At 42.5% G+C, this 14,855-nt stretch overlaps 1 protein-coding gene across 1 annotated transcript in view; it reads left to right on the plus strand.

The window, feature by feature from the left end:
- The window catches only part of MYO18B (myosin XVIIIB), a 586,172-nt gene that overhangs the window by 230,848 nt on the left and 340,469 nt on the right, over positions 1-14,855 (plus strand). The window lies entirely within an intron of this gene.

The raw sequence follows: 14,855 nt of genomic DNA on the forward strand, positions 1-14,855 counted from the left end.
TGGTGATATAATGATTGTCCTACTTGTATTCTGTTATATAATGTGTCTAAATGTATAGTTGTGACTGCATTTCAACAATCAACTATTCAACTGAAAATCAAACACATTTGTATAGGCATTTTACTCATTACACTGCAGTTTCACAACCTTCGTCAGTGAGAACCATGGCCCTGATTCAGAGCCGGACGCTCTGACCAGAGCGCTCGCTCTGAATCAGGGCCCACCTCCATTAATATGGAGCGTCCTCCTGGACGCTCGTATAGCTGTGGGTCACCACCCACAGCATATACGAGCGTGCAGGATGATGGTCGCGATGGTCTTGACCATCGCGACCATCGAAACTGCGAGCAGAAGCCTGCGGTTGAGTTTCTCAACCGCAAGGCCAGGAGTGATTTTGGCTCTATCAGAGCCAAAATCACTCCCACTGACATCACTAGTGATGTCAGTGGGGCCGGCTTCAGACGGTAGGCGTTCCCTTGGGAACGCCTCCATCTGGCAGGCACGCCCCCGGCACGCCCACCAAAGGGGGCGTGCTGTCAGTCAACATCGACAGCACGCCCCCTTTGATGAGACACTCCGAGCGAGGGAAAGTCCTTCGCTCGTCGCGTCTCGCGCATGCGCACGACGGAGCTCCCTCTGTCGCGCGCATGCGCAGTGCAGACCATCGACCCACTTGTTAGCGGACAGCCGCTCGCGAGTGGGTCTGAATGAGGGCCCATGTCTAAAAAATGTTTTGCCTCTTTACATCAATTGTAAGAATCTCAGATCACAAAACTGTCATTGCGATTTGTAATCCATTGGCTTGAAAAATGCCTGATGTACAAAAACAAGGGAGGATGATTTTATCCACACTAAATATGTTAATCCATGTGAATAAGAAGTATACATTCTGTAAATATAACTTTAAATGATTTTGTAGTTTTGAGAAAATATGTAGTTTTATAATTGGATACAATATGATGAATTCCTTTAAATTATAACTAATCTGACATTGCTATATACAAGATCTACTACAGGTTGAGTCTCCCACATCCAAATATTCCGAAATACGGAATATTCCGAAATACAGAATATTTTTAGCATGACTGAGAAAGTGAAACCTTTGCTTCTGATGGTGCAATGTACACAAACTTTGTTTAAAACACAAAATTATTAAAGTACAGTATAAAATAACCTTCAGGCTGTGTGTATAAGGTGTTTGTGAAACATAAATACATTTCATGTATGTACACAAACTTTTTGATGCACAAAATGATTAAAAATATTGTATAAAATTACCTGCAGGCTGTGTGTATAAGGTGTATATAGAACATAAATGCATTATGTGTTTAGATTTGGGTCCCATTCCCAAGATATCTCATTATGATATGCAAATATTCTAAAATACGGAATATTCCCGTATCCAAAATACACCTGGTCCGAAGCATTTTGGATATGGGAGACTCAACCTGTATTAGCAAAAATATATGTAGATGTCTCTAGATCAGATATCAGATATTTGTGACAAAATGATCATCGCGGTGGGATATATTGTCTCCCACACACATGCTGTAATATTGTCCCACACACATGCTGTAATATTGTCCCACACACATACTATAATATTGTCCCACACACATGCTGTAATATTGTCCCACACACATACTATAATATTGTCCCACACACAGCAACTACCTGTCTGTAATCTCAATAAAGGACATTGCAGCCAGCCACTGTTAGGCAACTATTTCAGAAAACAGCGTACAAACAGCTCTGTAACAAATACAATGTCATTCTTAAAACTAGTTCCAGAAACAGGAGGAAATCAATGAAATCATTTCAGAAAGTAATAAAACAAGTATCTGAAAACTTGTAGACTTTTCCGGAGTTACTATAAATCTTGCATCACCTTATAACTTTACATGAGTACTGGCACACACACAAATAAGTAATTGTTTATAAGGTATTGAGATTTAGTTGTCCATTGCTGAATGTATTATAATGTATTACAAGTAAATAAACAAAGTCACAGATACTTTTCTATGACATATACATTAGTTAAATATTTTGCTTCTCAGTTATTATAGCTGTGAGTAGCTATTATATGACTTAATTTTATAAACAATATATTTGTAACATACACATAACAGTCATGATGGGAAACATACTGTACTGTGTACTTCATAACAAACTGGACAGGAGAAACATTACCTTATACATCATAAGAAATTGAAGACATAAGGCCTATGGACCTGATTCAGACTCGGTCACTAAGAAGCGTTTGCACGTAGCCGGCCGATTTTCACATTCTGTGCATGCATATACATCGCAGTACGTGTGCTCGAACCAGTGCGAGATATCGGGAAGCGGTCGCTCGCTGGGCATAGCCATCCCAGCTGAGTGAGTGACAGGAGAAGCCATATGTGGGTGGTGGCAGGGGCTGGCTATTATAAACGGGGAGAGTGCAGGTGCAAACGCAGGCATGCCTAAGTGTCTTAACGCCGCTTCAGAGGCGTGCATAATTACAAGGCTGCGTCATAGTACACGTCACCTGGTTGTATTTCACACTGAAGTGATCGCAGTGCTTGCAGCAGGGTATGGTCAACCTCAAGCGCTGCGTTCGCTTCCGAAGGTACCTGATGTACCGAAGGTAGCATACACTTCCTGGACATGACGTGCACTAGTGGGCGTCTTAAGACAGGCTGGTGGGTGTCTGCATACACAGGGTGATCGCACACCAAGGCATAGTGGGCGTGCTTATGGCTTGCTGTGCGATCGCCTGCCTTGCCGTCACTTCGCTGAATTTGCATACCCTGGGAGCGAGCATACGCATCTTGTGAGCGGGTCTGAATCGAGCCCTATGTGCTAAGCCTTGGAGAGAGATAAAGTGGACAGAGCTAAAATACCAACAAATCCAATTCTAACTGTCACTTTACAGGCTGTGTTTGAAAAATGACAATTAGGAACTGATTGATTGGTAGTTTATCTCCGTCCACTTTGTCTCTCTCCAAGGCTTAGTACATAGATCCCATAATGTAACTGTGAGAATTCTATTATATCACAATGGTCATTTTATTGAAGTTTTAGGTTTCTCATAATAAAAGTATGTGTCTGTATGAATATTTCTTAAGCATATATGTTAAGGATTTGTTCTGCTCTGGCTGCAAGATGTCATACTGGGTGTAGTATGTGGGATGACAATGGTGTCAGTTCATTCCATGTGTAACACAAATGATAACAATTATGTGCAGAAAACATTCCACCAGAGAAACATAGGAAGCTCTGCATCATCTTATTATGTCCTATGTGGGCTGTTTCTCCTACTATAGCTTTGTGCCTCACACAGCTGTAATGTAGAATTAAGTTGGCTAATTAACAAGAGCCATTTGCACAAGAGAACATGGGTAATTCAGCGCTGATGTCCCCGTATTTCACTGCCAGTTAATTCATCCAGAAAAAAACAAGCATATACCCTTTGTGTCCTTGATTGGTAATGTGATGACTTTCATGCAGACAAGATACCTAGTAGTGAAAACAACTCACAATGGGCATAATTAAGAGATGTACATAAACCCAATGTTTACCTACATCTCCAATGTTTTTAGATCTGCGCAAGTGCAGAAGCCGCACTGGGCAATGAGCAAATCCGAGGCTGCGATATCATTCGTAGTGCCCCAAACTCTGCAGGAAGACTGACATGTTACTGGCATTTGGGGGGTGGAGACAGGCAGTGTCCCAGAAAATGGGGCGTGTTGGTCCCGGTTACTCCGCGTACTGAAGCCAGTGGCTGCGTCCTTGGTTGTAGCTTCACTGGCTTCAGCAGCGTAAATTTCCCGGGCGTTCCGAGTAACCTGAGAGTTATTTAGATGACTGATGTTTATGCAGATGATTCAATGCTATGTCCTTGGATGCAGCAGCAGATCAGAGAAGCCGGCAGGAAGTGTCTATTTACACAAGAAGCCTCCTGCGGCATTAGCATATTATCGCAAAGCTGCTGCGGATAAAGATGCATCGGCTGTGTGATTGGTATCCATCTTTAAAACAGACCCAATATCAATATATCTGCAAATGTCTGTGTAACCCATGTTATGCCTTCAATTGCACTTTGCTACAGAAGCTGTAGTGATAAGGTTTAAAAATGAAATAACCCTATTATTAACATCAGTGTCTGTTAATGCAGTCTAGCTTCCAATGTTTAATCATTTAAATAATGCTGAAAGGGTTATATGTAATTTCTCTTTACATGTTAATATCTATAATTCTCTGCAAATTAATTTGTCAAAATATATATGAATTTATGCAAGCTTTCAAACATGAACCCACTTTGCTTATACTTAAGTGTACGTGCCTCTGCTATGTAATAATAAGTTTGATCACCTGTTTGCGAGTTTTTCTCTTAAGAGGTGCAGGATATTCAACAGAACGGCAGGAGACAAAGGCAAGAAGGCTAGGAGTCCAGGTATTCAGTGATTTAGTTTAAGCAGTATGTGGAAGAGGACTAAAGCTAGATACATACCAGCAGATAAATTCTGATTAACGTTCTGACCCAACAAAGCGATTATACACACCAAAATGAGAGTCCGCACAAGTTAAACAGATGAATATGAGAATAATTACTCAAAATAATTGAAATGAAAATAAAATATATCAACATAAAGGTTTATTGTCATACTCAAATTTCATAAATTTCATAAAGCGATTATCAGATCGGTATGTTATGTCTTCAATGGAATCGGGAGGTTGGGCAACAAGATTGTCAAGCAGGACATCAAATCTCGACCTCCTATTCCGACCAATGCTGTAGTGCTTAAAGCCATTAATCGGGTAACGCTTTTGCATACACACTATATAATTATTGGGCAGATCATACAATTGTCGGCTTATCAGCCTGATGATTGTATATTGTGTACCCACACAGGGGCGTCAGAACGATTTTATGTTGGGGGGACTGCATACAATTGTTCCGGCGCTGACCCTCCTCTCCCCAGCCCCCACCTTCCCCTACCTCTTACCTAAGCGGTGGCCGCGGACTGTCAGGGGCTGTGCTTAATAGTAATAGGATGCACAGCTGCTCCGCTCGGATGTGCGGTGTTAAAGACTGCCACATTACACTTCCTCCTCCATGCGAGCCAGGGGCTGTGCAGCCTATTACTATAAAGCACAGCCCCTGAAAGTCCGTGGAGCAAGCCACCCCCTCGCCCTCCTATTACGACGCCCATGTACCGACCTTAAGTCATACTTACCTACAGTTCCGGAAAGTTCGAGAGACACACAATCTTTTAGGGAGTTCCCCGACCCCTAAAGAGTGATTAGATTTCCTGCATCCCACCCACTTCTTTGTGAAGTGGGCAAGATAGGGAGAAAGATACCAGGTATAGGGAGGGGGCAGAGCTGTCGAAAGCTGACAATCGCTTGGGTTACTGGGGTTTAGCCAAATCTGCCAGGCGTGGCCATGTTCCTTAACTTTTTTTTTTCAAATACTATGTGTATCACTGCACTACAGAGGGGGGCAATGTCCCCCTTAGCAGCTGACCCAGCCCCTTGCTAGGCCCCTCTAACAAGCCCAGGTAATCAGTACACTTCAATATGATGCTATTCCCCCTCATGAACCTGCGATTTTCTGCATTTTGCTGCAATGTGGGCCGGGCCTAATGACATGTAGAGACCTTCCCTGTCCCCAGAGTGGTCATCTGCATTTCCTCTCTGAGTTTTTACTAGAGAGGAGAAAGATAAAGTCAGCAAGTATTCGTCAAACATACTAACGTTCCAGGTATTCAATTATTACGATTCTCAGCAGTAGAAGATGGAGACAGAAGTAAACAAACTAGTAAACCTGATGTTCGGTTATTCAGAATCCCAACAGTGCATGACGGACCGAAAAAAAAATTGTGTTAGTTAACTGACTATAACCTAGTTTTCAGGAATCTATGCTCTGCAAACTCTCTTTGTTCTAGGGAAAAGGATTGCCACCTAACAACAGCTGGTATGTTAGGTGCAAGCCTTCTGATGCTTGCTGAGAAGGTAAAGTGAAAGAAACTTTCACTTACCTTCTCCCCAGCCAAGGGAGTGGGTGCACCGCACACGGCCACACATGTGCGTCATGGACCCTTGTCACATGCGCACAAATAAGCATGCTGGCCCTGCCCCCTGTTGGATTTTACAGAAGCTTACAGATGACAATCCTAAATGGAACAAGAGAGCTATTGAGGTGAAACCACTGTAATTCCTTTAGCATGCAAAGAAGGGACTCGAGACATATCGATGCAGAGGAACAATGTTTACTAGAACATTTATAAACATAAATTAACAGGATATGAGAAATCCCAACTGGGAAGGGGATGGACAGGTAAAGACTATTTCTTAGAAACAGGTAATTAACTAAGTGTAATTAGTAGGGTGTCCTAAAGTCAGTAGTAGGCATCAACGTAGGTGAAATCTACTGAAGAAAGGAGAGATCAGATATTTTTAATAACTGAACCTGAGAGAATACAACCAACAGACCTAGCAAGGTACATGGTGGGTATGGTGGAAGTTGTTGTTAGGTGGCAATCCTATTCCCTGGAACAAAGAGTTTTTAGATCATAGATTCCTGCAAACTAGTGTACGTTTGTCGGGAGGCTTGTCACCTAGCAACAGCTGGTGGGCAGACTACCACATACCTGGTGGTTACTTTTAGGAACTCAATCCTTTGAGTATCTGAATTGCTCCAAAAATGCTTAACGAAAGTGCGTGTGGCTAACCAATGCATGGCCTGTATTATAGACTGCAATGGTTAGCCTCTAGTGGCCGCAGAAGTAACTACAGCCCCACACAAGGTATGACCTTTGAAAAGGGAAGTGTCTATCCCCAAATTCTGCATGGGAGAAACTATACAGCCCGTGATCGTGGAAGGTCTTACAGTTTAAAAGGGCTTTTGGCAGGTAATAAAGAGCTTGGAGATATGTCCTCTGAGGGGTGCTGTGAGTGCAAGGTATGTTGATAAACAATCAACTGTACAAAGATTAGGGTCCGATTGGTCTCCGACCAGGTCGTTTTCTACTAAGGGGTTTCTAAAGGAACTGGTCTTTGTATGTCCTTTGAGAACGACATGGAAACCCACCGGGGTAGAAGTAATCAGGGGTTCGGATGTGTGTATTAGTGAAAGCTCAGCACGCCTGGCTGCAAAGGCCAGAGCTAGTAGTGAAGTAAGTTTTTTCATAAAACAAAAAATTTCAACAGTGGAAGGGATAGTTTTAAGAAGGAAAGAATGGATTAATTTCCCACGTGGAAGAGTAACGTGGGCATGATGGCCTGGACAGGCTTCAGCAACCTAAGAGTTTGCTCTCTGTAAGGCCCAGGATTAAAAGAGCTAGAGCAGAGCCATCGGAGCATATTGTGGTGGAAGCTTACCCTGCCTCAAATTTAGCGGCAAGGAAATCAATGGCTAAGTTGAGCTCAGAGAAGGAACCGGTGGAAGGAACTTGTGCGGCCTGTCAGGATGTAAATTCATCCAGGGTGGACTGGTATCTAGACCTCATTCTGGGCCTTAGGGAAGCGTTAATTAAGGCCATTGAAGAGGCCAAGAGATTGGTGTCGGTCAACAGCCGAGTAATGTCGCTATCCACATGCATTTTGGAAGCCCCTGTAGCAGATCCAGGGTTCCATTGAAGCAATCCTGATACACCCCTAGGGGGAGTTTTGTACCTTTTGCTGAGCTGGGAGATCAAGGGAAACCAAATTCTGAAAGGCCAGACGGGGTATACTAAAATGACACATTGTCCGCTTTGATTTTGATTTTTGGAGAAGTCAAAGGTCAGGCCAATCATTAAGGTAGCCCTGCTAATAGCTTTCAAAACGGCCATTTTAGAAGCTACGAGGGAGTCTAGGGAGCCGCTAGAGACTCCATCCTTCTCTGCCTTGTCTAGTACAAACAGCAGTGGGCCACCAGCCTGAGACTTTGAACTGTATTTTCCTTAGTAATTTGTCAATAGTATCACTCAGTCTTATTCCCCATGAGTGAAGAAAGGGCCGGATCAACTTCTGGGGCAAAAATGGCAGGGATGTTCGGGATGCCGGTTACGGAGAAGGTTACAAGTCAAAGGATTATCTATAGTGACAGAACACATACAGTCACTTGGTGACAGTAATGTGCAGCATAATACAGTTTTCTTTAAAGCAATGTAGTACCAATGTTATGTTCATTGTACCCTTTTCAGAGGCGGCCCTAGCCAAATTAGTGACCTATGCAAGATTTTGGGTAGTGCCCCCCTCCACCAGTTAGATCCTGAAAAGGGGTGTGGCCTCACAGAAGGAGCATGGTCTCACTGTACTGTAGCCGCTTCACCCATTGTACTGTGCTCTCAGCACCCCTCTCCCAGGATAGAACCCCTCACCCAGCACCTCTTTCCCAGCACAGCACAGCACACTTCTCCCCTCTCCCAGCAAAGCACCCATCACCTCTCGCACAGCACAGCACAGCACAGATCACAGCACCCATCACCCCTCTCCCAGCAAAGCATGATGTCAGCACCCTTCACCTGACCTAGCACGCCTATCCCAGCAAAACACCCCTCCCTCACCCAGCACAAAACCCCTCACCTAGCACAACACCCCCTCTCCCAGCACAGCATTGTGTCAGTACCCACCCTCACCCAGCACCCCTATCACAGCAGAGCACCACTCTCCCAGAAGTGAGGACCACAGCACTCCGACCCTCTCTCAGTTCCAGACTTACTTTACTTGAGCGCAGCCTGCAGAGCAGCCGACTCGAGGTCCCCACTTTTCCCAGCTCAGGCTGGTGGGCCATGTGCCAAGGTATGCATCCCAAGCACTAACCAGTGTAACCACTACTGCCATCCAAATGCCCCGCCCACACAAAACGCCACTACCTGCTTACTGTTTGCTCCTGCTGGGCCCGATCAGAGCCGACAGCTGAGTTCCGATCGTGGACACAGAGCAGCGGCAATAACAGCTGCCAGAGTCTCTGCCCAGCTGGCAGCAGGGGCCTCGGCCACGTGTGCCCCAAACCTCCGTTGGTCCTAGAGGGGCTTGGGTGCCCCTAGACATTCCAAATGCCCTAGGCATTTGCTTAGTTTGCCTATGCCTAAGGCCGGCTCCGGCCCTTCTAATTATCCCCACATTTGTGTGGTGTATTGATCAGAAATTCTCTTTTGACTATTAATTAACCTATAGTACCTGCCTGATTGAGCCGACTGATATATTCAAATAAAATCAATAAAAGTGCATGGGTTACTGGGAGTAATGTGTCATGTGTACAGTTTAATGTAAAAAAGTGGCTTTTTTATACCCATTATACTGTATATGCCTGATTTTTTCTGACAGTTATGTTTTTCTTACTACTAGTAAATGAGAGGAAGCAGATTGTCATCTAGAATCTGTCACTACTGTAGGAAATTCATAGTGTGAATTTAAGTGATTGGCAACTCTGGCTCCACTTTTCAAGCAGGAAGTTTACTAAATATTGTACATCTCTGTTATTTACCTTATACTGTACAGACACAACAAAACCCCACAACCATGCTTTTTTAAATTATGGTTAGAAGAGAAAAAATGGTAGAAAGACTAAGTAAAAAATATTCTTGAACCATAATATAACATATCTACTGGTACTCAATACACTTAGATAATTAGGTGTAATTTGCCTTCAGCCATATACTGTAGCTATAGGGTAACCTTACTGACAATTAATTAACATTGCTGACATCTTGCAAGTAATCCAGTTGATCGATTAGTTATCCACTGCCCACATCATGTGAATTTTATATATTTCCTCATAAATGTAATTAAAAGGACTGGAAAATTTAACCATGCTGGACATATATATTTTTTAAATTACAGTACATGCGATTGCAATTAAATTACCTATTTATTTTATTATAAAATAAATGCGAAAACAGATTCCAGTTTAATTAAATTAAAATATTGATTATGATTTAAGCATCAGATGTTAATAATTCTATAACTCTTGGGGGCAAATGTAATAGTTTCTGATTTGGTGAAAGTGCAGAATTTTTGACAATTTTACTGTAGGACTTAAACTGAGGATTTTGTTTCAAGCAAAACTAAGTGGTTTTTGCTTTAAAATTTAAAAAAAAATCAATGCTTTAAACACCATTGTAAAATCATCACTTGTCAAATCGGAGCTATTATATTTGTCCGTTAAGGTTTCAACATACTCAACAATTTTGACTAGACTAGATCATAGTTGAATGAACAATATTAAAAAAAAAATTACCTTTTGTAGACCACTTATATCCCGTTCAGACAGAGAAAAGGACCCGGGAATTTGCTGGGGAACACTGGGTCAACCCGTATTCTTTTTCCGTGTTGAAATTGCCGGGTCTTCGATCCTGGTCACTACCAGGGTTATTCCCGGGTCCAACTCGGGTTGCCTGCTGTCTGAAAAGGTGTGTCTTGGTTATTCAACCTGGATTACAGTAAAAATATCTCATTGGCGGTTCAGGAGCTCTGGTACCCACTTTCCATGACTCATATTTGTGAGACTGTAAAAAACATCCAGTTCTAATGACTTACACATTTGGCAGGGCTGCCAAGGGTTCTGTGTGAAAGGGGTCAGCCTGGGAATAACCTGAGTTTAAGCTGCAGTGTGAAAGGGGGGTAGGAGCTTTGACGAGGGCCCAACCCGTATTCAAAAACCCATGAAAAACCAGGGTCTAAGCCCTGTCTTCTATCTGAAAGTGGTATTAGTTGTTGCTCACAATTAGGAGTATGTGTAAACAGTGTGTCACAGTAATAGTATAGTGTTTTATGCCACTATTTAGTGTTTATTCTAGTACCCTGCACCTGTCATAACCCGTGCAGTTCCCCTTTCTTCTCTTTCCTACCTGGTGTGTCGCTCTCTGCTCTGGTACTTCTAGAACACTCAGCTGATGCAACAAACTGCTGAAATACAGAACAAAGCATATCAGAAGCACCAGAGCAGAGGGTGACACCACAGGCAGGAAAGAGGAACTGCATGGGTTGTGGTGCTAGGATGAACACTACTATTTCAAATGTAACACGAGTATTACATGTCTCCTTTCTTTCACTTGTGGTACAGTACTGTATTGGACTTGTTGGAAGGTATGAAGCAAGCTCCTCTCCCCTCCAACAGGACACATTTATTTATGACACAAGGATATTTGTGGTACTACCACTCTCAGGTGCCAAGTGCAAATAAACAAAAATCTTAAGACTGTAAAGAAAAAAATTTTGGTAATCGAGGAACTGAAAGGTGGAGATTCTAAGGTGCAGTTTTAGGGAGAACTAGCAATTCCAGAAGGAACTATATGTGGTTGGGTAGTGGAGAAAGCAAAACTAAGTTATTTTCTTGACAAGCAAGAACATGCTCCTGGGGGCCTACTCATCATGCGATATGAGCACATTGCTCATATGGAAATAGCAGTTTTCACATGGAATAAATAACAGGCCCATTCATTATTAGGGGCCCGATGGGGCTGCCTAGTATTCCGCATATTCCGAAAACGGAAACTGTTTGTAGTTTGCTTGAGGACACCAACACTATCTTGAGATGGTGTTGATTCCCAGAGCCCAGCTCCTTCCTAGGGGACGGAGGTCTGGGGTTGCAAAGAGATATATCCGAGAGGGTCCCACCACCGCCTCAGCACAGCCAGACCTGTGGCTGTGTACATACGTGAACTCAGATCATGCATGCATACTGGGCAGATCCAGCAGGGGCAAGTAATCGTGGGATAAGTAAGTAAGGGATCATGGGGACAGCTGCTTTTTACTGAATTGTTATAGTATTTAAGTATCTATTGCAGAAAGTTGGATACTTAATCAACAGGGGCTGTCCGCCCCCCCCCCTTACAGATTATGTAGTAGTATTGGCCTAAATAACACATTATTTCACACAATAGTAGTGCCCCTTACACATTATGCCACACAGTAATGACCCTTATAATATTATGCCACACAGTGATGCCCCTTACACTACACACTTGTGCCCCTTACAGATGTCACATTGTAGTAGTGCCCCATATAATACATTATTCCCTCAATAGTTGTGACCCTTACACATTATGCCACACAGTAATGGCCCTTATAACATTATGCCACACAGTAATGGCCCTTACACATTATGCCCCCCAGCAACTCACCTCCCCGTGTCCCTCCAGCAGCCTATCGCCTCCCCCTGTATGCTATCAGCAGCAGGTGTGGATCTGGTTCTGTTGAGAGCCAATCGGACTCATGGACCAGCAGCCAATCATGAGCCACAACTGCTGATTGGTTGCCAGTCTGCAAGCTCTGATTGCCTTGTGACCTATTGGCATTGTATCTCCATGTCTGTTTGCCGGTGCATCAGCTGTAGTCAACTGGCAGGCCAGCAGCAAATCAACACCGCTGACACCCGGGCCCCCTTAGTAGCCCTGACTGGACCAGTCTACCTTATGTGTGTGACTGTGTGCAGGAGGAGCGGTGAGCCACAGAGGCAGCTCGGGCACAATAGCAGCCGCACCCCATGCACCCATGGTAGTTACTCCACTGTTAGCAAACAGTGGGTTCCTTTTAAGGATCAATGGAATGGGGTTATAGACGAGGACAATCTAAGTAAAGACTGCAGATGTACTTCAGAGTCCAGTCTGCTATTCCATAATTAATGATTATACTGTAGTTTTATTTATACATTAATCTCACTTTAGATATCAGCAGTAACACCTACTGTAGTACTGCACACGGAGCAAATATTACATTTCTGATAGTTTTTATAGTAAATACAGTACTGTATACTTTCCTCCGTTTATACTATAGCACATGTTCTAGTGTGTTACCGTATATATATATATATATATATATATATGACAATGACTTACATCTGAGAGTTTGTCCTCCTTTTACTGTTATGTCCCGGAGTGCTGTCCGTCACCCCTCATTGTCTATACATCTCCTTGGAAAGGCACCTTGGCAAGCTGCACAGGTTATTCGGAGTGCCGGTCTATCTATATAGTGTATATATATATATATATATATATTGATTCTTTAAAAGGACTGATCAGAACGTCTGACTGGTTTAGCGCACGGACTAGTACCTTATCACCTTGATACATATATATATATATATATATATGGAATTCCATGCATTTGTATACATCATTGAATGTTAATACTATTGTTTAAATTGATTGTTCGGTTATTGTAAATATTCAAATAGTAAGAGTCATAAGAATTTATTTCTAAAAGTTTCGTTTTTAAGAAAATGCACGTTGTTAATTTGCTTCCTCTCATACAATGTACATGTGAGTAAGACATTCTCAGGGACGTGTGGCCTCCCCTGTCATACTCCTGAGATTTGATATAAAAATGATTAGAATAATACAAAGAAGCTATTTATAACTTATAAACATCTTCTTTGTTTATTGTAATAATTTTTATAGTTAACATTTACCAGCTTTGTGGAGCTCCCCGGGGACTGCAGGAAGACGAGAGATGAGGCAGCAACAGCTCAGCCTCCCTTCTGTATAGTCAGACACTGCTTGCAGAGCTGGGGGCAGGGCCAAACCACAGGCTGTAAGATGCACAGAAAGAGAGCTAATAGAGGCATGCCTCTGAGTATGGGGGCATGCCATGAGCACTGATGGACACCTTGGATGAGGAGAGTTACAGTGAGTAGGGGGTGAGACAGGCTCCCAGCACTCAGACCTATTTCCATGTGTGCCTCCCCAGCCATTGACCTCACTGCACGTCAGTGGTTCCTCTACAGTAGTTCCTTTTATAATGGTCATCACTACTTTGCACAAATTTATAGTCATACATTAGCCTTTGGGAGGAATTAAATAGTTTTTTTTGGATGGCCAATTGAGCTGTTCAACTGCGGCTTCCATTGGGTGGTAGCGCCACAGTTATCGCGCTTGTCATGCCCAAATGCATCTAGTTTAGCCACGTAAAGCGAGTAAACCCATCTAAAGTACCATGTACTACTCACATACCGCCGACTTTTCACAGCTTTCTGCCTAGCACCTCAGGATGTCAGTGTACATGTCAGAGGCCAGCACATGATTGTCACAGAATAAGTAAACTTATAAAACACCTGCATGATATATCTGATATTCGCATACAAGTAAACAGTTACTTGTAGATAACATCCATTATTTACAACAACATTGAAAAAATAAAACAAAAAAACTAAATTGGAGCTTCATAAAGTTTATGAATAGCTGTTTTATCTGATTGATGAATCTCATGAGACAGAGACATTATGCAGAATAACATTAAGTAAATGTGTCTTGAGCTATAAAGACAGCACTATGTCTTCCAAACTATATAAAAGGCAACTTGGAAAAAACATAGATTTAAGTGGTGCCAGGAAGCAGAGACTGAAGTCATTATGGAGCGTTCCCTTATTTATGACTTTGCTGACAGATCAGTGAGGACACATAAATAATAATATGCAAACTGCTTGAAAGTCTCCCTTGGTGACTAGCACATTTCAGGATAGATGTTGGTATAACAGTTATTAGGTTAACAAATACAAAAAAATGGAATATATTACATTGTATCTAGGAAATTCCATGACATATACCATACAAGTATAAGTAAGATATACAGCAGGATGTCAAACTACATAATGTATACAAGATGACTGAATGCTGAGAGCCACTATGGCACTGTTAATAATAATCACATAAGAACAGAAAATTAATATATAAAAATAAAGTGTTCACAAATGTTTTTTTTTATATCTTTTTCAGATCCACAAGGTACTGTAGTAACTCTTTCAAAAATATAGGAAGACAGGTTCACAAGATAAACTATGGGGTCAATTCAATTAACCACGAGCCTTGCCCTATGCCATTGCAATAGCGTGGAAACTCCAGCAATGGCACATCAACTTGCCTCCCGTTACATCCCAGATTTTT

This window comes from Taudactylus pleione, unplaced genomic scaffold (assembly GCF_031769625.1).
Source record: "Taudactylus pleione unplaced genomic scaffold, aTauple2 ptg000078l, whole genome shotgun sequence".
NCBI classification, from domain to species: domain Eukaryota; kingdom Metazoa; phylum Chordata; class Amphibia; order Anura; family Myobatrachidae; genus Taudactylus; species Taudactylus pleione.